This window comes from Schistocerca gregaria, chromosome 9, assembly GCF_023897955.1.
Source record: "Schistocerca gregaria isolate iqSchGreg1 chromosome 9, iqSchGreg1.2, whole genome shotgun sequence".
Classification (NCBI taxonomy): Eukaryota; Metazoa; Arthropoda; class Insecta; order Orthoptera; family Acrididae; genus Schistocerca; species Schistocerca gregaria.
The window spans coordinates 183482439-183509750 of NC_064928.1; the positions used below are offsets into that span (position 1 = coordinate 183482439).

At 44.3% G+C, this 27312-nt stretch overlaps 1 long non-coding RNA gene across 1 annotated transcript; it reads right to left on the minus strand.

The window, feature by feature from the left end:
- Nucleotides 1-1352: 1352 nt before the first annotated feature.
- LOC126291765 (uncharacterized) lies at nt 1353-20685 on the minus strand. The gene is made up of 3 exons (XR_007551865.1): nt 20586-20685; nt 15688-15819; nt 1353-1455 (listed from the first exon to the last, which is right to left on the minus strand). It is a non-coding gene; the product is annotated as an uncharacterized LOC126291765 (long non-coding RNA).
- Nucleotides 20686-27312: the final 6627 nt, after the last annotated feature.

A 27312-nucleotide genomic window follows, 5' to 3' on the forward strand; every position in this document is an offset into this window, starting at 1 on the left:
GCACGGCTCATGAGTCAAGAGCAGAAGGACCATTGCCTTACAATCTGTCACCGAGCGGTTCTAGGCTCTTCAGTCTGGGACCGCGCGGCCGCTACGGTCTCAGGTTCGAATCTTGCCTCGGTCATGGATGTGTGTGGTGTGCTTAGGTTAATTAGGTTTAATTAGTTCTAAGTTCTAGGGGACTGATGACCTCAGCTGTTAAGTCTCACAGTGCTCAGATCCATTTGAACCATTTTTTGCAATATGTCAAGAGGTTTTTGATCGCGCAAATTGGAACGACATCTCTTAGGTGGTGATGAGACGTGGGTCTACGATTATGAAGTTGAGCCCACGGTTCAGTCTTCACAATGGGCCGGGAAAGTTTCTCCAAGACCAAAAAATGCTAGTCTGTTCAGGTCAAATGTCTAAGCCATGCTGATAGCTTAGTTTGTCTTCTCGTGCCACAGGGAGAAAATAGCGCACCTACACATTCCTCTCTGTTGGTGCGTGAATATTCCAAAAAAGACAAAATCACTGTGCTGCACTCTCCGGACCTGGCCTGTGCGGACTTTTTTTATGTTCAAATTTGAAAACGATGTTGGAAGGACGAAGATTTGCAACCATAGACCAGATAAAATGATCACACGGCTCTTCGCGCGATCCAGCAAGAGGGGTACCAAGACTTCTTCCGGAAGTGGAAACGGCGTTGGGAAGGCTCTATCAGTTGTGGAGGAGAGTGTTTCTGAGACCATGCACAATAAGTAAAAGGTAAAAGTAGAAAAATTTTGTGGACATAGCTCCGGAGATTTTTGAACAGACCTCTCAGTGACAAATCCTTTGGTACTATATGATCTGTGATGCAACCTTCTTTGTATGCAGTCTTCCATGTGGCATAAACTATCGTCTCTCTCTCTCTCTCTCTCTCTCTCTCTCTCTCTCTGTGTGTGTGTGTGTGTGTGTGTGTGTGTGTCTGTGGTGGTCTACATTGTGTAGATAGATAGACGAAATAAAAAAAAAGTCGCAGACTACTTTTCACACGATCCAGCGAGGGGAGCATTATAACTGCTTCCGGAAGCAGAAATGGCGTTGGAAGCGACTTATCGAATGTAGAGGAGAGTTATTCGAAGGAGGTAAGCGTAAAAAAATTTTGTGGACAACGTTCCGGAATGTTTTGAACTGACCTCTTGTAGTGTTACTGCTCAATAGCTTAAATGTACGAAGTGGGACAGAAAACCGTATCGTCTGCCATGTGTATAGAGGCTGGTGTTGCAACATCGGCAAGGCAATGTTACAGCCATCCTAGCTTGGCGTAATGTGAAATGCCAGTGTTTCGCCGGTGCAGGTATAGTAGTCTGCTGGCGACTGGGCCTCACCTGCAGGATGTTGAGGAAGAAGAGGAAGGCGAGCAGCGTGAGCGCAGACATGGCCATCCCCGCACCTCCGCCGCCGCCGCCCTTGCCGTAGTCCGGCGCTGGGCTGCAACACACAGACACAACACTCCACTCACTGTTTGCTCGTTCCCGGACCAGCAGGCGCACACCACTGTGCTCTGTCTGCCGTCAGGTGCGGCTGCGTTAAAGCCCGTCTCACACGGAGCAAGGTTCGCCGCAAGTTTGCGAGATGGCGTGCATGCCTGCCGGCTTGCAGGGAAAGGAGCCGGCTATCTTCCATGCCGAAGCTCTCTCACGGTGCAAGATCGACAGCTAGTAGTGTTGTGATCGGCTGCATGTTGTATCGAACGAAGATGGCTGCTTCAGGTACAAATATTCAGAGCAAACTGGCGTTATTAGCTGTTTTGGTGCTAAACGATGCAGAAATGCATGCTAATGAGAGAAGAAGAAAGAAAGAATGGACGAAAAACCGTATTAAGAGGAGAAACGCTGGAAAAGGTGTGCTCTCCATGCTTCATAAAGGGTTGAGGTTAGTTCGCATAACACCTACTTCTGTTTGAAAAGTGTCACCATTTCATTACTGTTTGACTTTATAAATACACCAATAATGACTGTTATATACGACTTTATTTTATAGGATAGAAGATCGTACATCCTTTGCAAATTTTATACGAATGGATGTATTGGTATTTGAAGAACTGCTTTGTATGGTTTCGCCTCTGATTCAGAAGAATGACACGGCACTTGCAACTTTTTCGAGTTCTTCTGCACGCAAGTGTTTATTAGTTTGCGCTTTTCACGACGTACAGACACTATTCTTCCCTGTAAGTACATATCAATTCTTCAATCGCTTCCTCGGGCCACTGCGGTGCCATTATTTAATAATTATAAGAACTTCCTACCGCACCTCACAACAGCAGAAAAGTGACTATAAACAAAGGCTTCCCGCGTCTGGCTTCGCAAACGAAACCTTAGGCCAACGCAGGTAGCACGCAGGGAACCTTACAAGAAAAGTAGCACCGGACCTATCCTGGAAATCTTACAAGGTTCCCAGCAAGATGGCCCGCTAGCAGACGACGGAGCCTGCAAGGTAGCCGTCGCGCGAGCCAGCAAGGAAACTTACAGCGAATCTTGCTCCGTGTGAGACGGGCTTAACGGCCTCAGGCGCACAAACTCTCCATCCAGCCGCAACCATTGTAAGATCTCAGCCTGCCGCCAACGAAGACACGACGAGCCGCCGATGCTCAGTGGCCAGTTTTCGTTCAAAACGCTGGGCGACTTCATTCTTTCGTTAGGAAGGGCAGGCCAATGTTACGTGCCCGCTTTTGGTCAGTCAGCGACGCACTGCGTTGACAGAATCGAGGCGCACGGACAACAGACGTCTCAAACGATTTTACAGAAACTATTCGGTAAAAAAATTCATTTTTGCCTTGTATATATTGTATTGTATGTTAACTGGGGACCTAGAAACGACGGAGAGGCTTCACCCCCGCCGCAGCCGCAGTGGTACACAACCCCACGACGACTACCGCAGTCCACTTCACCCCTCCGCCGCCCCACAGCGAACCCAGGGTTATTGTGCGGTTCGGCCCCCGGTGGACCCCCCAGGGAACGTCTCACACCAGACGAGTGTAACACCCATGTTTGCGTGGTAGAGTAATGGTGGTGTACGCGTAAGTGTAGCTGAGGCGCAATAAGGGGAACCAGCCCGCATCGGCCGAGGCAGATGGAAAACCGCCTAAAAACGATCCACAGACTGGCCGGCTCACCGGACCTCGACACAAGTCCGCCGGGCGGATTCGTGCCGGGGACCAGGCGCTCCTTCCCACTCCGGAAAGCCGGGCGTTAAGAGTGCTCCGCTAACCGGGCAGTCTCATTTTTGCCTTACTTGTAGTCTTCTATGTAAGCTTCTTGATGACGCCCCCATCATTTCATTAATGGTCATAGTCGTACTGATACTTGTATGTAATTAACACAATACACGTAATTCCAAAAAGTTTGCAATGAAGAAAAGAATTCGCTATGATTTTACGTTTGGTACATATTATGTAATATGTTGTCGCATATGAAATTTGGCTAACATATTGATTTTTCTTTGGAGTTGCGTGGAGGTCTCTTTCGCCAGTCTTGAAAAAATGGATCTGATGTAGCAGATCATTTGCGATCCCAGGAGCCAGCGATAAAGCATGACTGAAATATTCACAATGGTCCTCATATTTCATAAACGGTTTGAGATGTCGAAATCAGATTTTGACGAATGACAGCATGCAGAGAGTAGAGTATTTTTCCATGCAATTATTATGCTAAACTTTCTTATCTACCGTGTTATTCCACTTCATGACAGAATGCAATTTTTAAGCACTTTCGATAGCTGGTGAGCCGGCCAGAGTGGCCGAGCGGTTCTAGGCGCTACAGCCTGGAACGGCGCGACCGCTACGGTCGCATGTTCGAATCCTGCCTCGGGCATGGACGTGCGTGATGTCCTTAGGTTAGTTAGGTTTAAGTAGTTCTAAGTTCTAGGGGACTGATGACCTCAGCAGTTAAGTCCCATAGTGCTCAGAGCCATTTGAACCAATCGATAGCTGGTGAAACGAGAAATGCTATGGGTTTTGGAACAACATAACTGAAGGCATTATGAGTTTATTTTTGTACAGAGGATCTGCTTTCTCAAAAGGATTGACCTTACTTTGCTTCAGTTCCTCACTTGATAAACCCAATTAACCACTGTTTCACCCATTTGCATCTCCTCAACATGTTAGAGAGGTGAGACTGTGTAAACTCGGGTGTCTTTTGGCAAAATAAGCAAATTTAAATGTGCCAACAACAGATGTGTGTAGGTTTTTCTCAATATTCGCCACTCATGGCGCTTCTCTCAAAGTTACAAATGGTTAAAAAGCCAAGTAAAAACAAATCACTGCTCTTGTCGCATTTACAGCGGAGTTCTTTTTTCATGCTAACCAAAGAATCTTCTTGAACGGCCGCCATGCAAGTGTGGGCGTGGAAAGGCTCCACTTATATTCACAAACATGTGAGAGCAGGCTTCAGTTTTGGAGGGCAGTGCCCGGCATTTTCCCCACCAGCGACAGCCTGTATCCCCACCACTGCTGCCCTTCCTACGTGTGCCCTGCCGGTTCCGCATCTACTAGCCACACGCACAGTGGTTAAAGAAAGCCAATTTGAGTTTCCGGGAGCCTGGCAAGCTTCACAGGACCCGTTCAGCCTGCTGCACCAGACAACAGTTTACGCCATCAATCCAATGTGACTATAGGCTAGAGACGTGTATGTTTAATTTAGTAGTGTCACTGCAGTGCGTTTATCATGATGGTACCGGATGCAAAAATAAAAAATAAATAAAAACTTAAAGGAGGGTAGAACAAATTAAGAATTGAGGAATACATAGCAGTCATGAAACAGAGCTCAAACCTTGTAAGGATAAAGTTTTCGTGTGTTTATGAGGTAGCTTCAAAAACACACATCAAAAATAGTTTTGGATCACCCTAGTTTCCAGAACTCCTGAAGAGAGAGGTTGACTGTGCATATTGTGCCAAAGACACAGTCCCTTTGATTGTTAAGAGATGTCACTAAACCCGCTCAAAGATGTAAACAACTACGCTTGAGCAGAACCTATTAGACGGAGACGGTATGACAGCCGATCAGTTCCAGTCATTCCACCAGGGAGGAGGTACACGGCTCGTTGTCTGCAGTTCGACCATGCATGGACCGTCAATACCGCGGTTCGATCGCGCCCGCATTGTTACTTTGTGCCAGGAAGGGCTCTCAACAAGGGAAGTGTCCAGGCGTCTCGGAGTGAACCAAAGCGATGTTGTTCGGGCATGGAGGAGATACAGAGAGACAGGAACTGTCGATGACATGCGTCGCACAGGCCGCCCAAGGGCTACTATTACAGTGGATGACCGCTACCTACGGATTATGGCTCGGAGGAACCATGACAGCAACGCCACCGTATTGGATAATGCTTTTGTGCAGCCACACGACGTCGTGTTACGATTCAAACTGTGCGCAATAGACTGCATGATGCGCAACTTGACTCCCAACGTCCATGGCGAGGTCCATCTTTGCAACCAAGACACCGTGAAGCGCGATACAGATGGGCCCAACAACATGCCGAATGGACCGCTCAGGATTGGCATCAAGTTCTCTTTACCAATGAGTGTCGCATATGCCTCCAAACAGACAATCGTCGGAAGCGTGTTTGGAGGCAACCCGGTCAGCCTGAACGCCTTAAACACATTGTGCAGAGAGTGCAGCAAGATGGGGGCTCCCTGCTGTTTTGGGGTGGCATTATGTGCGGCCGAGGTACACCGCTGGTGGTCGTGGAAGGCGACGTAACGTCTGTACGATACGTGAATGCCATCCTCCGACCGATAGTGCAACCATATCGGCAGCAAATTGGCGAGGCATTAGTCTTAATGGACGACAATTCGCGGCCCCATCTTGCACATCTTGTGAATGACCTCCTTCGGGATAACAACGTCGCTCGAAACGAGTGACCAGAAATGCACCCCATCGGACATGCCTGGGATAGATTGAAAAGGGGTGTTTATGGACGACGTGACCCACCAACCACTCTGAGGGATCTACGCCGAATCGCCGTTGAGGAGTGGCACAATGTTGACGTGCCTTGCTGAACTTGTGGACAGTATGCCACGACGAATGCAGGCATGCGCTGATCCTTATTCCAATTTTCTGTACAGGTTCCGGAACTCTTGGAACCGAGGTGATGCAAAACTATTTTTGATGTGTGTATTTATTTGTAAGTATAGCGATCAAATATATATGTAGCCAGTTTCCTAGGACGATTCTGCCTGAGGGTGCGTGGCGCCCGGCGGCTGTGGCCTGTGGTGGAAATGATTAACGTTTCCAGCTAACGGTAGGAGCTGTCTGAATGGAAAGGCCAGTTAGCTGGCCTAACCATGTCGTTCTCTAGACAGCTGAATAGCCAACTAATAGTATGTGTTGGACAGCCTTCGTGACCATGTGGGTTCCCCAAGGAAATTTGAGGAGATTCAGTATGGATAGGTGTTTGTGCTGGGCCATTATCCCCTCCCATGTAACTTGTCCAGTTGAATACTTCTGCACATTTCCCATCTTTATTTGGTTGAGAGCACATCGATTGTGGTGTGTGTTGTGTGCATCTAGCAGGTGAAAGACGGATGGAAGACATGTCTGCTGGTTCTCTAGACCTGAGAAACACCTTAGTTGACTTTTTAAATTGTAAGGATGATTTGGAATCTGTTATATCACCGACATCGGTATTCGCCAGTGGAAATATCAGTTTCCCGTATTTCTTTAGAGTTTTCACGTAAAGGTCTTCACAGAAGAGGTAAGTTTCTAGTTACCCAGTGATTTACAGCATGCTCCACATCGCAAAAGTTTCGGGTTTGTAGAGAATAATTTCCAGTCTGTGTTTTCGGAATTATAGTGTGCAAGCGATATTGCTATGCAAGAGATATTGCTGTGTGCTTGATATTGAGAAGTATCACGAAAATGGCATAATATTCTGGTAAATCATGTGAAAATACATATGTTCTTATAATCCCAGACTCTGGAGGTGGGTGTAGAAAGCAAGCAAGTAAGCAGGTCGGCACAGTAACGCCTTTGAGCCGAAGGGAACCGACCAAGCCATTGTACAACAGTTTGAAGAATTACCTCGGTCTGCAGAAGGTGCTCTGGTCATGTGCTGGGCCAGTGTGTGAATGACCTACTGATCTCATTTGAGATATATAGTGCTGCGAGGACTATATACGGTCCATGTGCTTGTGCTGTCTGTCTTTGTGGTATATGTATGAATGTCTGATGATAGATAGCTACATGCAGGGCGCAGAAGTGATGATTTTGTATCGCGCAGGATCCGAATTCAGTGTTTACTACATCGATACGGTATGTGGTGATGTATAGCCAGGTTGGAGATCGGTTTCACGCTGAAATATTCAAGCCACTGTCGTCAGCGGCAGAGCAGTGTAACTGTGGAAGTGTCGTTCCGTATTTGATGATCTTTAGACCACTTTTGTAGGGTTTAATTGTCAGTGCAACATAGCGATATGTACAAAATTGTTTTGCTTCTGAAAGGCTCATCTGCAGAAAAAAAGGTCGGACAGTGCTCCCACACTGGCAGCATCAGTAATTTGGTGGGTAAATTCAGTAAGAGCCAATCAGAATGCTCTATTCATTCACAAGACATCCTTTATACTGGGACATAGCAGGGTGTGCTGACTGGTTCGAACGAGACAGGGGCAGTTCAAAGACAAATTGAAGGAACCATCCATGCTGTCCCTCATCCGCCATTGTGGCATCGGGACATCTCTAGACCAGTAGCTGCAGGACACCGAAAATTCTCCTGTAGGACAGTGCTTCGAATTCTGTGTGCAGAATTGTTCTGATTTTCCTGTCTGTGCTTAAGCAGTGCTCTCTTTCCAAACAACAAGAATGCTTTTATGATTAACTGTGTTCTTGCAAGCATGCAGAGACATGATGAAGGCTTTTAGTGGTGAGAACGTTTACTGTTCCTGAGATGTGTGTTGAAAGCAGGATATCATGATTTCCAAGATGGATGGGGTGCATCGTTAGGACCATTAGGGAGAATGCAATCAGTGTTATTCTGAGCTATTTTCGTAAAAAGCTTCTGTTAGGACAAGATATTCCATGCTGACAAGCTGAGACATCACGAAAGCTCCTACGATAACAAAAGCAACCGTTAACTATTTCCGTGACACTTTGCAATTTCTGAGAGGGCATCAGTATAACACTGACAGCCTTTTAGCTGCAGCTGCGATGGTGAGTTGGTAGGTAAACATCTCACTGTACTCGTAGGTTATGCACCATCGTGACAGCAATGGTGGTAAGGTAAACATATGCATGGCTGGAGGTGTCTTGCATATGGGACTGGCGTGAGAGCGCTGTGCTGGCGTGTGTCCCTTGGGGCCTCTGTAAGGAATAGTTCACTGATAGGTCGTGGTTGATTTCTTAACCATAATTCGACAGCATTTTTATGCAATGAGTGTTTGTGCTCTGCATTATTTTCAGCTGTTGAGACGTTGTGAGCTTCCAGAATGTGATTTTCACTCTGCAGCAGAGTGTGCACTGATATGAAACTTCCTGACAGATTAGAACTATGTGCCGGACCGAGACTCGAAATTGGGACCTTTCTGAGTTTGTTTGCAGAGTGTTATACATGCATTATTTTAACAATTTTGCATGTAGTGAATGTGTTGTTGCTTTATTTTGTGAACATGTCTGTGAGATGCATTAATTCAACAGTTTATAATTAGTGAGTGTGTTTGCTTATCGTTTTACAACCATTATTTTGACAATGTATGAGTTGTTTTTGTGTCTGTGCATCAGTGAACTGCATTACTTAGGTGATTTATGAGTAGTTTGCAGGTCTGTATGCTCTGCAATGCATTGTTTCGATAGTTTACAATTAGTGAGCATGTTTGCAGAGCATTATACATGTATTATTTTGACAATTTACGAGTTATTTGCTGTCTGTACATCAGTGCACTGCATTATTTTGGTAATTTACGAGTAGTTTGTAGGTCTGTGGCTATTTATTGTGACCCCAAGCACGTCAGGGCTAGTGTTTTGTATCACTATGAAAAATAAACTACATGAAATCTGTCCCTAAATAAACTGTTCCAAAATAAATAAAGCAAACTCCTTTTCTCCCTGACACAGGCTAAGTCATTTTTCATCCCAGACCGCCATGTAACGACAGCGCCCTCTGGTGGCAGTGCTGTGTACTAGGTCAGTTGAGCTCTGGAGCTCTTGGTGAAGACACTGGATGGAGCTACCGCTTATGACAACTCAAATTGTTTAAATAAACACTGCATGCAAAATAATGTCTTACGTCCATCCTATCCAGAAGCCCACCACAGGCTGAGCTTTTCCTGCCAATTCCAAGAAAGAGGTTTTGGTTCAAATGGCTCTGAGCACTATGGGACTTAACATCTATGGTCATCAGTCCCCTAGAGCTTAGAACTACTTAAACCTAACTAACCTAAGGACATCACACAACACCCAGTCATCACAAGGCAGAGAAAATCCCTGACCCCACCGGGAATCGAACCCGGGAACCCGGGCGCGGGAAGCGAGAACGCTACCCCACGACCACGAGCTGCAGACGAAGAGGTTTTGGCTGGATGACTTAGGTTAGTGGAGGTAGCCCAAATGACCTATTTTCCCACCAAAATTTGAACTTCTCGCCATGACATCATTGCGACATTGCCACATCTTTCACTGCCATCTTGAATAAATTTGGCAACAATGCAATGTGGGCTGACGCGGCTGTTGCCCTACTACCCATCATACTGGAAAAAGAGATATGCAAAATCGGTTCTACAGAACTGAAATGTATGACAATTTTAAAGGCAAATATTTCGAGGAACAATGAAAACGCCAATACGAAATTAACTGTTTTTTTTTTAAATTATTATCATGTTCCTAGTATGACGCCCACGCAGTTTCGCATATGCAGTGAGGGGAGAAAACGACTGCCTATGTTTCTCAATTGTTGCAGCCGTTCCCTAAACACTTCCGTTAGGCTTTCCTGTGGCCTATAAAGGGTGACTCATCTAAAACATGCGCCGCAAATATTGCGGAAATTGAAAATGCTGCTGGTTTGCGGTTCCCAAGGAACTGATTGTTGCCAATCAACAATTTGTAGTAATACTTAGAAAGTATATTTTTTATGCAAACATGCACTTTCTTAGAATGTAATAATGCCAGTTCACTTTAACAAACCTCAAGTGTAGTGAATTAGAATGTCAGTGGTGTTTGTTGCTGGGTTATAGTGTGAGTCGCTTATGAGATATTGTAATTGGAAACGCTTCCACACTGACACTTGCACAATACGTGTGGTAGCATTCACTAAAGAAAAACACAAGTGCATACACTAGTTATGTGGATTCTGACCAGTAATGAGACAATTGACCATCACAGGTTGTGTTCAAAATGACCACCAGGAACAAATACTTTCAGTCTGGTGTGCTAGCATTTCAGCGGAGATGTCTGAGCAGACTACAGTAATACGTCATTGCATATCATCAAGTGTATTTGGTATATCCTTGTAGATAGCCTCTTTCAGCTTTCCCCTCAGAAAAAAATTTACAGTTGTCAAATCCTGGGAACGGGCCAGCTAAGGTACAAATCATCTGCATCCAATCCTATGATTCCTAAACAATTAGTGAAGACATGTTGTACTGCACGTAGTAGTACATTTAGTATTTCGTGCGCAATGGCCTGGAGAAGCATCATGTTGATACCACAGGTTTATACTAGTTTGCAGAGGAACGTCATCTAGCATCCGTGGAAGATGGTCTGTTAAGAGGCTGCGATACTTCTGCACATTCATGTTACATCTATGAAAAACAGGGCTAGGAGAAGATGGTTCACTATCTCACATCATACGTTTATACTCCATGGATGCTAAGGTACAAATCATCTGCATCCAATCCTATGATTCCTAAACAATTAGTGAAGACATGTTGTACTGCACGTAGTAGTACATTTAGTATTTCGTGCGCAATGGCCTGGAGAAGCATCATGTTGATACCACAGGTTTATACTAGTTTGCAGAGGAACGTCATCTAGCATCCGTGGAAGATGGTCTGTTAAGAGGCTGCGATACTTCTGCACATTCATGTTACATCTATGAAAAACAGGGCTAGGAGAAGATGGTTCACTATCTCACATCATACGTTTATACTCCATGGATGCTGATGTTCCTCTTCATGTAGCCAGTGGGGATTGTTAACATATGAATAGTGCATGTTTCGCCAGTTTAACTGGCTGTGATTTGTAGATGTAGCTTCATCACTAAACAACATACATCTGGAGTATCCTGTGTTAATGGTCGAGTATAGAAGTTAACACGATTTTCATAATCGTTTCCATCCAGCTCTCGATGGAGAGAGATGCGATACCGATGGAACCTATGTCAATGGAGAATTCGTAGAACATTTGCCTGACTCACCCCACTTCTTCATACTATTGCATGGGAGGTGACGTGTGGATCAATTGCAACAGCAGAAAGTGGTTAAAGAGGTTGATAAATAATTGCCAAGATGGTTGACATCCATTGTGATATCTTGCCGCATACACAGTAGAGGGATGAACTGCATTCCTACTACAGTACAATGCTTGTACGCCACTAGCATGTCGGCTTTTTCTGCATTTGTAAATCCCATGTCCACTCACGACCTACTGCTTGGACTGTCACGCACTAACTGATTAGCAACTCACGACGCACTCAAGGAACACACAAGCACACTATCAGCAAATTTAACCACTTTGTACCCAGCAGCTAAGCAGGTTGAATGGCACAAACAAGTGATCGTGTGGGAACATTTCAAAATACGATGTCCCGTAACCGATTCGCACTAGAATCCTGCAACAAACACCACTACCATTCTAATTTACCTTACTTCTAGTTTCTTTATTTCGATAGGCACTGTTCCATTTTAAAACGTGTATGTTTGCACAAAAATACGCTTTCTAAGTATTATTACAGTCTGTTGATTGGCGAACATTACGAGCCCCTGACTGCCAACCCATTCTATGAAAACCGCACGTCAGCAGCACTACCTATTCCCATAGCATTTGTGGTGCAAATTTTAGGTGATTCACCCTGTATGTACCCAAGTGTTAGGCCCCCTGAGTTCCTTCCTTGTCTGCTGTCACACCTACCTGACGAGGACTCCTAACATTGGAGTCGTACTCCATACTGGTTGCAGTAGCGGCTTCTATACTACGTGCTTCTACAGGTGCAGCCTCTAGGTAGACGATGGCCATGCTTACCTTCAGAATGACGGCTCGCTAGTCTAAAATCTTCTTTTCTCAGACAAGAGAGATTGTGAGTCACTGATGCTCTCCTCTCAGGGTATGCAAAGCAGAGGCTAGGTCCCCCAACTTTGGAATGCTGGTGGTCTGTCTGGATTGGCTGCCGGTCAAGAGGGGAGATTCAATGAGTAGAGGATAGTTCTTTTCTGATTTGTTCAATGTGGAAGCGGTTTCGTTTTGATTGTTTCAGCTGCGGCACCGAGGGTTGGTGGAAAGTGGGTGTTATTATTTGCTTTCCTCGATTTCTGGTCCTCCCCTGGTGGAGACCCGGTCACCCCCTAGTGGGTGATACTTGTGGTCTGCAGCTTGTTGTGGACTAGGAGCCAGTGGCAGTTTTCAACTGTATTGACAGTGGGACTGCGTGTCATCTCAATAGGGTGAACTTACTCGTTCTGAGTCAGCCATTTGAGAATTCCAGCATGCACAAATCGGTTTGACCAGACCAGCGAACAGGATAACCTCACTCTGAAATATGCCTGGATTTCAGAGCTCTGATAGGGATGTTTGCCACCATCCAATAATCAGAGCACCAGTCCGCGTAATTTGCGAATTTTCGTGGATGTGTCAAAACATTACAGCTGCCGCAGCGCGCCGCACCTCGCCCACAGCACGCCTTTTTCGGCTGGAAGGGTAAAGTAATGCTCGAAAGTAATGCTCCACTGTGAAATATGCTCACTATTTTTATATACTTGAATTTAGCACATTTCGTGACAGTACTCACTTTTCGGTGGATGTTTATAAGATGACATTTGACTTTTTTGTGTTGGCTTCAGTCGTCTAGTGAAAGTATGATTCCATAATGCTGTTTCGTCGGCTGCGGAAATGTCCTGGTTCAATGCGTTTGCTTCATTTTTCGTGCTTCAAATACCATTTTTCCGAATGTGCTTCCCTCTTGATGTTTATATAAAAAAGTAGTAGAATAACTCATTTTTCTGGTCACTTGCAAATTATTATAACGGGGACCTGCACACCGAGTGTTCTCTGCCGACCGACTACGGTAAAAGACGACTCCAGCGTCAAAGACATTTCACACAACACACAAGTTTCCACTTGTAACCAGTCTCTTTGATATTATTCGTCACATCTACTAATATTAATCAATATGCTGTCACTCTCGAACATATAAGCAAATTAGCATAAAATAAGGCAAATTACAATTCACAAAAAATATTCTGACAAAAATATAAGAAAACATTTACAACCTCCCTTATTAAACTTGGTATCGACAAATCCGGTAGAAAATAACACATCTCCCAGATCCATTACGGCTGGTGTAGGGTTGTTAAATGATATTCACAGCTCCCTTTTCTCTAGTGAACCATGGTTTGTGGTGTACTAGGTTGTAGTTGATTCCATTTGAATAGAATTGCGCCTTGCAGTGGATTCCTGTAATCAAAGCCAGATAGTGCTGTAAAAGGGATTACTTCACAGGAGAATTTGTATAGCTTGCACCCCAAATGAATGCTTTTACAGTCGAGCACCATTCCTTTTCAGATTTGTGTTTGTCATTTTTTGTAAGATTTATCAGCTTCTTGTGTTACAACAGGATTAATAAAAACCTGTGACTACTTCTAAACTTAAATACGCCACTGTTCTCATTGATCCTCCCTCAGATATTCACGGTTTTCATTTTATTATGCCCTGCCAACAGTGGATCTATTCGCCACCTTATTCTGTGCAAACTCTAGCAGCCAAGTCATTATTATAACGGGGACCTCACGCTGCTACAGCAAAACACGGCCATTCACATCAAAATTAAAGTTAGGTTTCTGCTTTGTTTAATAACAATCGACGTCATATTAATCGAGAGTGTTTCAAAGTAGCAGCTGTTATAAGAATTTCTGTTTAACAGCAACTCGAAATATTTTGCTTATGTCTGTACTGTGTGGACCTATGGTCGTCGCAACCAAGTGGGGAGTTTGAGCAGGAAGGTAAGTTGTTGTTTTGTAGGGAGGGCAACCACAGCCAAACTTAGACATTATTCCAAAAAAAAAATTCCGCACTGGCTGTATCAATGGTTTTTATGAAAATTTGCGACCGGTTCCGCACCACTTATCGGTGCATGCATCCTCAGGCAATCTGTACAAAAAATAATATAATAAGAGCTCATATAAACTATTAGATCCCCCAATTCTGAGGTATAAACTGAACTTTTAAACAACCAGTTTTTTGAATGAGACAAGGAAGTACTCACATACGCTATTTGTGACGTAGTAACTTTGAACATTGCCCCGTAGCCACTCCCCTCCATTCACGTCCAGTATACTGTCATCTGGTGAAAGCGGTTTAACTTAAAAATCTTTTTTTAAAAAAATTTAAAATGATTGGAGCGGCCGCGGCCTAGAAAATTAAAATGAAATACAATTCCTTACGTCTATATTTTTTTTAAAAATTCTAATACCATACTAGGTGCCCAATAAAAACATGGCACTTAGTTAAAGCCATAAGAATAATAAATATGGTGGTTCTAATTGCGTAAGCCCCGGAGTACACATAAAAATATATAAGTCAGGACCTACACTTGGAAAATAACGGGAACACCGATCTGAGCCACAAGGGTCTTTTAGAAAATTTTGATTATTTAAACAGGTAGCCTTATCCCTATAGCTCACTTGTTAATAGGTTCTGTCCTATATATTTTTATATGTACTCCGGGCCTACGCATTCAGAACCACCACATTTATTATTTTTATGGGTTTAACTAACTCCCCATTTTTTATATTGGCCACCCAATATGGTATAAGACTTTTTAAAAAAGATAGACATAAGGAATTGTTTATCAAATGTACATTACCCCCCACTCTTCACACCTTGTACACGTCATCCGGCCTCTGGCGATTCTCGTGCCACTGCGTGAGCGCTATCCGGGTTTCGGCCAGTTACTCAGGACGTGTCCACTGCCGCGCAGCTACTCTCAACTTGCACTGTTATGTTCTGATATGTCTACATGTCCCTAATTCTGCTATTTGTTCAGGCTAATGTTCTGCCCTTCGACGTTCGTCTTTAGGGGAGTTTTATCACCATCGTATTTTACTTTTATTTTCTAGATCCCATCATTTAAAAATTTTTTAAAAAAGATTTTTCAATTTTAACTACTGCTTTCACCAGATGACAGTATATTGGACATGAATTGGGGAGTGGCTACAGGGCAATGTTTTACGTTACCATGTTATAAATAGCGTATGTGAGTACTTTCTTGTCTCATTCAAAAAAACTAGTTATTTAAAAGTTCAGTTTATACCTCAGAATTGGGGGATCAAATAGTTTATATGCGCTCTTATTATATTATATTTTGTACAGATTGTCTGAGGATGCACCGACAAGTGGTGCGAAACCGGTCGAAGATTTAATATAAAGCATTCATACAGCCAGTGGGGAATTTTCTGTGAGTGAATGTGGTGTGTACACAGGTGGAGGCAGCGCAGCAGAGCCGGCTGGAAGCTCGCCGCCCTCGGCTCACCTGTACGGATAGTCGTAGCCGGCGCGCTCGGGAGGCGGCAGCTGTGGTCCGGCGTGGGCGGCAGCGGGCTCCAGCCACCACGACACCGTCATCGCGTCCCCAACACGCCCCCGGGCACCTGACAGCAGGCAGCTGCAAGAGCGACAGCACCAGAGCGTCAGATCACGCTGCGCACCCACTGTCAACGTCAGCGGCGTGACTAAACCGTCGCACGACTTCGTATGGTGCCTGAGTCATGCGACTTCATCCCGCACATTTCACACTACGTGCATATTCGTCACACTGTCGCGTGTCTATCACATGTCACAAGGACGTAACCAGGATGTCGTCAAAGAGTGGTTCGACTTGTAGAAGAAGAGTTTAACCCTTAACAGCTATTACTTTTCGTAACTACAGGGTGTTTCAAAAATGACCGGTATATTTGAAACGGCAATAAAAACTAAACGAGCAGCGGTAGAAATACACCGTTTGTTGCAATATGCTTGGGACAACAGTACATTTTCAGGCGGACAAACTTTCGAAATTACAGTAGTTACAGTTTTCAACAACAGCTGGAAATGGAAAAAAGAACACATTGACACCGGTGTGTCAGACCCACCATACTTGCTCCGGACACTGCGAGAGGGCTGTACAAGCAATGATCACACGCACGGCACAGCGGACACACCAGGAACCGCGGTGTTGGCCGTCGATTGGCGCTAGCTGCGCAGCATTTGTGCACCGCCGCCGTCAGTGTCAGCCAGTTTGCCGTGGCATACGGAGCTCCATCGCAGTCTTTAACACTGGTAGCATGCCGCGACAGCGTGGACGTGAACCGTATGTGCAGTTGACGTACTTTGAGCGAGGGCGTATAGTGGGTATGCGGGAGGTCGGGTGGACGTACAGTCGAATTGCTCAACACGTGGGGCGTGAGTTCTCCACAGTACATCGATGTTGTCGCCAGTGGTCGGCGGAAGGTGCACGTGCCCGTCGACCTGGGACCGGACCGCAGCGACGCTCGGATGCACGCCAAGACCGTAGGATCCTACGCAGTGCCGTAGGGGACCGCACCGCCACTTCCCAGCAAATTAGGGACACTGTTGCTCCTGGGGTATCGGCGAGGACCATTCGCAACCGTCTCCATGAAGCTGGGCTACGGTCCCGCACACCGTTAGGCCGTCTTCCGCTCACGCCCCAACATCGTGCAGCCCGCCTCCAGTGGTGTCGCGACAGGCGTGAATGGAGGGACGAATCGAGACGTGTCGTCTTCAGCGATGAGAGTCGCTTCTGCCTTGGTGCCAATGATGGTCGTATGCGTGTTTGGCGCCGTGCAGGTGAGCGCCACAATCAGGACTGCATACGACCGACGCACACAGGGCCAACACCCGGCATCATGGTGTGGGGAGCGATCTCCTACACTGGCCGTACAGCTCTGATGATCGTCGAGGGGACACTGAATAGTCCACGGTACATCCAAACCGTCATCGAAGCCATCGTTCTACCATTCCTAGACCGGCAAGGGAACGTGCTGTTCCAACAGGACAATGCACGTCCGCATGTATCCCGTGCCACCCAACGTGCTCTAGAAGGTGTAAGTCAACTACCCTGGCCAGCAAGATCTCCGGATCTGTCCGCCATTGAGCATGTTTGGGACTGCATGAAGCGTCGTCTCACGCGGTCTGCACGTCCAGCACGAACGCTGGTCCAACTGAGGCGCCAACTGGAAATGGCATGGCAAGCCGTTCCACAGGACTACATCCAGCATCTCTACGATCGTCTCCATGGGAGAACAGCAGCCTGCATTGCTGCGAAAGGTGGATATATACTGTACTAGTGCCGACATTGTGCATGCTCTGTTGCCTGTGTTTATGTGCCTGTGGCTCTGTCAGTGTGATCATGTGATGTATCTGACCCCAGGAATGTGTCAATAAAGTTTCCCCTTCCTGGGACAATGAATTCATGGTCTTCTTATTTCAATTTCCAGGAGTGTAGAAGACAACGCAGTCTGTGGGTGCGCCATTCTGTACGTTGTCTTTCTGCTGTAAGCGTGTGCTGTTCACAACGTGCAAGTGTGTTGTGGACAACATGGTTTATTCCTTAGAACAGAGGATTTTTTTGGTGTTGGAAGTCCACCGCCTAGAACACAGTGGTGTTGCAACAAGATGAAGTTTTCAACAGAGGTTTAATGTAACCAAAGATCCGAAAAGCGATACAATAAAGGATCTGTTTGAAAAATTTCAACGGACTGGGAACGTGACGGATGAACGTGCTGGAAAGGTAGGGCGACTGTGTACGGCAACCACAGAGGGCAACGCGCAGCTAGTGCAGCAGGTGATCCAACAGCGGCCTCGGGTTTCCGTTCGCCATGTTGCAGCTGCGGTCCAAATGACACCAACGTCAACGTATCGTCTCATGTGCCGGAGTTTACACCTCTATCCATACAAAATTCAAACGCGGCAACCCCTCAGCGCCGCTACCATTGCTACACGAGAGACATTCGCTAACGATATAGTGCACAGGATTGATGACGGCGATATGCATGTGGGCAGCATTTGGCTTACTGACGAAGCTTATTTTTACCTGGACGGCTTCGTCAATAAACAGAACTGGCGCATATGGGAACCGAAAAGCCCCATGTTGCAGTCCCATCGTCCCTGCAACCTCAAAAAGTACTGGTCTGGGCCGCCATTTCTTCCAAAGGAATCATTGGCCCATTTTTCAGATCCGAAACGATTACTGCATCACGCTATCTGGACATTCGTCGTGAATTTGTGGCGGTACAAACTGCCTTAGACGACACTGCGAACATCTCGTGGTTTATGCAAGATGGTGCCCGGCCACATCGCACGGCCGACGTCTTTAATTTCCTGAATGAATATTTCGATGATCGTGTGATTGCTTTGGGCTATCCGAAACATACAGGAGGCGGCGTGGATTGGCCTCCCTATTCGCCAGACATGAACCCCTGTGACTTCATTCTGTGGGGACACTTGAAAGACCAGGTGTACCGCCAGAATCCAGAAACAATTGAACAGCTGAAGCAGTACATCTCATCTGCATGTGAAGTCATTACTCCAGATACGTTGTCAAAGGTTTCTGGTAATTTCATTCAGAGACTACGCCATATTATTGCTACACATGGTGGATATGTGGAAAATATCGTACTGTAGAGTTTCCCAGACCGCAGCGCCATCTGTTGTTGACAATTGTAACTACTGTAATTTCGAAAGTTTTTCTGCCTGAAAACGTACTGTTGTCCCAAGCATATTGCAACAAACGGTGTATTTCTATCGCTGCTCGTTTAGTTTGTATTGCCGTTTCAAATATACCGGTCATTTTTGAAACACCCTGTAGAAACATGCAGTCTCATAGACGTCATAATGTATTTTACATTATAAGTAGATGCAATACTACCCAGGGCATATAAAGACTCGCTTGATTACATTTATCAAAATAAACACGAAACATGGGCCGGCCAGAGTGGCCGAGCGGTTCTAGGCGCTACAGTCTGGAATACGCGACCGCTACGGTCGCAGGTTCGACTCCTGCCTCGAATATGGATGTGTGTGATATCCTTAGGTTAGGTTAGGTTTACGTAGTTCTAAGTTCTAGGGGACTGATGACCTCAGAATTTAAGGCCAATAGTGTTCAGAGCCATTTGAACCATTTTGAACGAAACATGGGTAAGAATGTGTACTCATTTAGTACGACTTCAAAATGGTTCAAATGGTTCTAAGCACTATGGGACTAACATCTGAGGTCATTACTTCCCTAGACTTAGAAGTGCTTAAATCTAACTAACCTAAGGACATCACTCACATCCATGCCCGAGGCAGGACTCGAAACTGCGACCATAGCGGTCACGCGGTTCCAGACTGAAGCGCCTAGTACCGCACGGCCACACCGGCAGGCTTTCCCACAAAACTGGTCTGTGCTGTGGGTAATTATCTGTTGTACATATCAGAACAGGCTCATCTTCCAATACACTATTTGCTACAATGATATCATTGTCCGTTTCGTGGTGACTGTCGGCTGCCACATAATCAGCATCAAAATCATCGAAAATGTCATCATCGTTCTCGTTTTCCTCTCCACCTATATCACGTAACAGCTCTTGCACCCAAGCTTCAAAATTTGGATCAACTGCAGACAGCTTATTCCTCTTTTTAGAAAGTCGCTTCATGCTTTAATTAATAAATAACATAAATCCACGCATATAATAAAATGGTTATAAATTTAGAAATCCGAGAAAACAATTGAGAGCAAAATAAGCTGTAACTAGAAACATGTGGTCTGTTGGCCTTGTCTAATTATTACACGTAATGTGAAACATGCGGTCAGACAGGCATCCGAGTTCGCGCTCACTTCTAAATAATATACTTTATCGCTAGACTGACAAAGTTAAACTGATTGTTGACTGTTGCTTTATACGTGGCAAGTGATAAGACGAACACCGTGGCTCTTAGCTGCGCTCCATAGTTGTTTACAATGAACGGTGGGTCTGAGGAACCCATGTTTTGGATTAAGAGTTAAAAAGGCTCTTCTTTTTCAGTTATTCTGAAAAGACATTCATTTTTTTAAATTTGTGTCTTTCGCGCAAATAGTATTCCATGTATAAAAATGTATAAAATTAAGCAACAAAGTATTTATGTGTGTGTGTGTGTGTGTGTGTGTGTGGATATTTCACACATACATATATGAGAAATATACAAATGCAGAATTAAATACTGTATTTAAGTGGTCATATGATAACATTACTGCCAAACGAATTAGAATTCTGATATAATGTATTGCCTGTTTGCTAGCAAAACAGAGCTCAGCCTTCTAACACAACGCTCGCTGTCGCCAAGCAGAACAGTCTTAACGTTGGGATGAATAACTTATAAAGTTAAAAGGTTTCAGACCTCTTGAAATGTTACCTTCCTGCTGGATTTTACTCTTTTATAGTGGTTTAATTTTGCAATGAGACGTTGTGAGGTTCAGCAGTGGCGTGCGGTCTGCCTGCCACTCTCAGGGTCTCTGCAAAATAAATAAATAAATACACAAATAAAATGTTTTCACTTAAAAGTCCTCAAATTGACCTCAGTGGGGATACCTGTATTACGAAGGATCGCCCGCACAATGAAACCACAAAGTAAAATAGTCAAATGTGACTGAACGTATTCATAAGATTTTCAATAATGAAGGATCCCTGTTCAAAGTCATACAGTTGGGCGAAATAAGTTAAATGGGTCACTTCTAAAAAATCTAGTTTATTTCGTTGATGTAGAATGTACAAAATAATCAGAGATCAATTATATTTTTAAAAAACCAGCATTTGTTGTAAAATCGTATAATAAGAAATAACTTGCTTGAAACCGAAAATCGAGGAAAATTAACTACCCAGGAAATACTGAAAGAGGGTCAAGCGTGGGTGTGCAACACCGATAGACTAATTATTAACAAAGGTTCTTCGCATAGAAGATAGATTTAACAAACCAGATAATTGAGCAATTGAAACTAGTAACAAGGAAGACTGCTGGCGGGTGTGGAGATGGCATTACAACAGGTATGAGCAGCACACAAATGCAATTGAACGAAACTGTTGAGTATTAAATCCAATTTTGCATTAATACAAACGAAACACAATTAGCGATTTAGGCCAGTTACGAGTTGCTCGGACCTCAAAAGGGCTGCACTGCTGCGAAATTGCGACCCTGTGTATTCTTTACTTGTCTAAACGCTGTCACACCGGTTGCTGTCTCGCCACTTGTTGGCCAAATAAAAAATAGACATGGGCGGTTGCCGCCCGCTCCGTTGCCTTGCGAAAGACTGAAATATTGCAACTCCAAAGTTTTCTTGTCTCCTAGTAACGACTCCAGCGCTGACATGAAGCTACTACAGATAGGTAATCAAGCTTTTGTACACACCTCAACAAAAAGTTTGGAATATGAAAGAGTTTACTACAACACCCTATAATACAACCATTGATGTTTGTACAATATCTTATTAACAAAACAAATATAATTCCTTCTGAAAACAAGAACGATTTTGGTTGGTTACAAAAAATCATTGCAAAACAAATCAGGCGCTCTCCCAAGGGTACATCTTGAAATCAAAAACAGTTAAAATCTTTATCTCGTGATGATGATAATCAGTCTTTACTGGTGAGTATGTCCTTCCCGCACACAGACGAGGTCTTCCACTCTGCGAGGCATGCTCTGAATGAGACCATCAACTTTATCTTGGAGTATGAGGCATCTTCAGTGAGGTCCTGAAGGTTGTCACTTGGATTCGGATGCTGTGCAGTGGCCACCTCAACAGGCCTCCTGCATGCTCAATTGCATTCATGACTGGGAACAGCGCTGGCCAATGCATTTGGTTGATATCGCACCCCTGAGGATACTGGGACACTGCTGGAGTACAGTGTGGTCTTGCATTGCCGTTGACTGGGATGAAGTTGTCACCAGCTTTAGGTCTGTAGGCTTTACAATCGTTTGTAGGACCTCTTTGAGGTGTCAGGAACCAGCCAAATTGCCATAGATGGGAATTGGAGGTGTCAGCCATACCACCATTTTTGCATCCCAGAACATTACACTTCCACCTGTATACGGAAGGACATCCTGAACGAATTGGCGTTCCTGGTGTCGTCTAGTTATTCTCCATACCATAACAAGTCTAGTGTCTGGCCGCAAACTAATCCCGCTCTCGTCAGCAAACACGACGTTACCCCATTCTGCAATGGTGCAATGGTGATGTGCAGGAGCCCAGATCATTCGGTTCCGTTAGTTCTGTTGATTGAGTGCAAAAGTTCTCATTGGTCTTCTGGAATGAAGACCATCCAGATGCAATCTCCTACGATCTGTTTGGTCTGAGATACGAATCCCTGTTGCCCTGGAGAAGTCATTTCCAATATTTCTAGCAGTCGATGTTGGATGCCTGGGAGTCGACAATTGGAAGAAACGATCGAGCATTGATGTTGACATACTAGGACTACCTGTGCGACGTCTATCGTTCACATTTCCCGTCTCTCTGTACCTCACACATGCCACTCTGAGTGACATGAAAGCGATAGGCAACATCTTGCTGTCCATGACCTGCTGAAAGTAAAGCCACTATCCTCACTCTATCAGAATGTTGTAAGCCTGCATGTGGCATATTACTGCAGTGCTGTTCATTTTTTGAACGCAACCTACGACCAGCTTAGAGACAGAAGTGATGACACTTTCTGCAGGACCTGACCATCATTTTGTAGGACAATGCTCAAGCACGTACAGTGCAAGCTGTTACTGATTTGTTAGACTGATGGGGCTGCTAAATGCTATGCCACCTACTGCACTCCCCTGATTTAATCCCTCGTGAGTTCGATTTCTAAACTGAAGGAAACACTTCACGGCATTCGCTTCAGAACTGCTACAAATTCGTCCGGCAATAGACCACGCCGCTCAAACTGTCAACACAACTGGCACAGCTAAGAGTAACCTACGAATTCTAAATCGCTGGCAACGGCTTATACACAATGCTGGTGACTGCTTTGGAGGTCAGTAAATCTTTGAAACACGTATCTATTTTGTACGAGCTGTAAATAAATAATTGCCACTGTTAAAGTTCCAACCCTCATACGTAATTGTGTACTTGTCTGAATAAAGCCGAAGGATAAGTAAAAAGTGAAAACATTAATTGACAGGCGGATGGCATAAATTGCTTATTTACTGTAACGATCCATGACTCAGGTGCGTTGGTTTTTCTTCCCTTTCTCTTTTTTTTTTCTGTGACACATTGGTGCTCTACACAGTGTCTTCGGAGCACAGTCAATTAGAACAGATATTCTACAATTTGAATAACTCTAGTATAGAACAAAATAAAATAGTTGGATGCCACTTCTTTTTCCGTGACCGAAAAGACGTTTAAGTTAAGTAAAATCTGAGCCATGACGCAAAAAAGCATAATACCTTCGATCTTTGCACACATAAAAGAACTTCTGTTCCATGTGTAAAATTGTTAATATGTTTGTAAATGCGTACCGGTATACGGAGTTTCACGGTGCATCTGAAGGTGATCTATGTGTACCATCGCAGTAGTAACACTCAGGATGAGCTAAGTAAGCTCTGTACGGGCTGCGATGCGCCATCACAACACCGCGTGACTGGAGCTCAGGAGATGGTGTGGATGGAATTCTCGTTCTGCGGATCCACATGCTCACTCCATAGATATTTGTAATCTATGAGTTTTAGATAAGTACACGTGGTGGTACCATTTTGTTGATCTCCCGCTCATAGCGCCACATACGCGAAATGGTGACTCATGGGCGTAGAACCTTTGTGTTCTTCTATTTGTTATGAGTGAATCTGTAGTTCAGTGTGCGTTTCTTTGAAGTTTAACTGTGACCCCCATGGGCCAAACATCCGTAGATTGTATAGTTAATCAGAAACGACCGTGTGTAAAGGGACGACCGAAAATGTACGAAGTCTGTTCGGAAAGCAAGTTTTGAGCTTTAGTTGCCAAAAGCGACGGTGTCGAATGGTTTAAGAAAAAGTGTAAATATTCATCCACACTGGTAACAATTGGTACATGCCATTAAGCCAGATAACTATGGCATATGTTATAATTTTGCAAGAAAAGAGTTGCGGCATGTAGATTGTTTTCTTGATTATGTGGTGCTCAGTGATGAGTCAGCTTTTCATCTAAGCGGTAAGGTAAATACCCAACAGTTCGAGCGGCGCGGTCTATTGCCCGACGAATTTCTAGCAGTTCTGAAGCGAATGCCACGAAGTTCTAAAAATATTGCAGAAATACCAGCTGAAAGTGTACAACACAGATGGACCAGCACCCGGCCTGCGGAAGAAAATCATATGAGAAAGATCGAACCACGACCCCCTCGCGTTCAGTGTTGCTATCAATACCTCAGTATAATGACGGTCTGAGGGCGAGTATTGTCGTATTGTCACTACTAAACATAATGACGAAAGGTACTGATGCCAAGCAGAATATTCCCAGTACTGCCAACACGTACTGAGAATGTGAGGGTGAGGGTTTTGGGTTCGACAATTAGCCGTTTTCTTGTTTGAATTTATGCTGTCTGGCTTCCTATAGTACAGCCGATGTATGTTAAGTTCAAGTATTTAGATAATGTTTTTAAAGTGATTGAAGAATTATGGATTAATGTTACAGAAACAACCAATGCCTAGCCGATCAAATATTTAAAAACTGCTGACTAATAGTGTTTGTCGATAGTAATACGCTAAATTACAAAGACTCGAAGTACCTGCCTGTGGCCAAAAATCACAAAGTTGCGTGCCGATGAGATTGCTATCTCATTTTGTTTTTCTGTTCTGTTTAGCATTACGATTACCAACATCCATCGTGGATGTATCAGAACACTGCAAGTGTTAAATTGAAGGTAATTTATAAAATTTATAATGAATTAGCTTCAACCAGTTGCTTTTCTATGCGTCTATTTTTCCGTGATGACATTTGAAGCTGACTGGCATTCCATCTTTTTTTTATTTTTTTGAGAGTAAACCACCATTTGGCTGTGTACTACTATATTTATCTTCTGTACTATCTATATTTCGTCTTTTATGCCAGTATGAAGTACAACGCTAAAAGTCGGTATACCATTATTATGTCATAAAGACATGTGTTAGGCTTGTTGACCTGTTTTGGACTGCCGTAACAGGTGACATAATAATCATCTAAAAACTTTTAGTTTTGTACTTGATAACGGCTTAAAAGCCGAAAACTAAATAGTGAAGCATTCCGTCTTCAGGCCACGAGTGGCCTACCGTGACCATCCGACCGCCGTGTCATCCTCAGTGGGGGATGCGGATAGGAGGGGCGTGGGATCAGCAGACCGCTCTCCCGGTCGTTATGATGGTATTCTTGACCGAAGCCGCTACTATTCGGTCGAGTAGCTCCTCATTTGGCATCACGAGGCTGAGTGCACCCCGAAAAATGGCAACAGCACATAGCGGCACGGATGGTCACCCATTCAAGTGTCGACCACGCCCGACAGTGTTTAACTTCGGTGGTCTCACTGGAACTGGTGTATCCACTGCGGCAAGGCCGTGAAAACTAAATAGTACACAGGATAAATATAATAATACAGTCTAATTGCGGTTTTGTTCCTTTAAAATATTACATGACTGTGGCTCAACAGCATCAAAAACCATCTTCAGTCGTTTACGTTTTCTTAGATATAGTGAACATTGTAGCTTTACCAACTACACAACAGAATTTTGCACCAGAAGTTTTTAAGACAGCTATTGTAAATCGTCATAATTAAAGAAACAATGGTTATGACACACAAATAAATGTAAAAATCTGAAGATGAGGCGAACATAAAACGAACTTATTCTCAAAACAGCGCTTTTTGAGCTATAATTTAATTGCGTGGCACGTCGAGAAAGAAGTTGTAATATTTTTGGCTGTACAGTCATTACATTCAGTTACGATAAGCTCTTCTTATAGCAGTTGAGAAGACAGAGGTGGGAAGATGACGTAATGTGGTGTGAGGTACCAGTGACAGATGATTTATTCGGTTAGTGTATCGTCAGAAAGATAGCTTACATTGTGATCCTTCTCCGCGACTGGCTATTGCGGAAATAGCTCGTCAAAACGATAAACTTCTGTTATTAATATCAGAAAAACTAGATAGTGAATTTAATGGCTCTAAGCACTATGGGACTTGACATCTGAGGTCATCAGTCCCCTAGACTTAGAAATACTTAAACCTAACTAATCTAAGGACATCACACACATCAATGCCCGAGGCAGGATTCGAACCTGCGACCGTACCAGCAGTTCAGTTCCGGAATGCAGCACCTAGAACCACTCGGCTACAACGGCTGGCAAACAGTGAATTTACCTTTATTTCATATAACAGTGTCTCTCAATAGAGGCTACCATTCCTTTATTACTTACCAACAGAATAATAAACAATTGCTAAACGGAAAGGCCGGCCGTGGTGGCAAAGCGATTAAAGGCGCTACAGTCTGGAACCGCGCGACCGCTACGGGCGCAGGTTCGAATCTTGCCTCGGGCATGGATGTGTGTGATGTCCTTAGGTTAGTTAGGTTTAAGTAGTTCTACGTTCTAGGGGACTGATGACCTTAGAAGTTAAGTCCCATAGTGCTGAGAGCCATTTGAACCATTTTGCTAAACGAGAAGGCACACAGAACACTTCGGAGACCTTCGGGTCGCACCTGACATGGATGGCGGGCAAAGTGGTTCGGCTTTGAGGTCAGAGCTGGTTCGGCAGTCTAGGGGGACAGACGTGTCAACTGCCACGTCCGGTGTTGGTTACAGACTTAATTTGAAATATCTGGTTTGTGAATTCAAGAGCTCGATTGGTAGTTAAGGAGTACAGATATGTTACCTGCTGAGGTCGGTATTAGTGAAGAACTTAATTAGCAATCTCTGGTTTTTGGGCATGTAACTGAGAAAAAGTTTGGTAGTAATCACGCAGACACCCAGTTCAGTATTTTGTTTATTCTCTGTGAAAGTGTAAGGAATTGAAATTATTCGTGATTCATAAAATAGACTATAATTGTGCAATTTCTCTAATTCTGCTAATAAGAAGCGAGTGGCTTCCCATTTAAAGAAGCCAATTCAGAATTTAATTATTTATATAATACCAGTTCCACGCTAATAGTTTATTACAGCCTC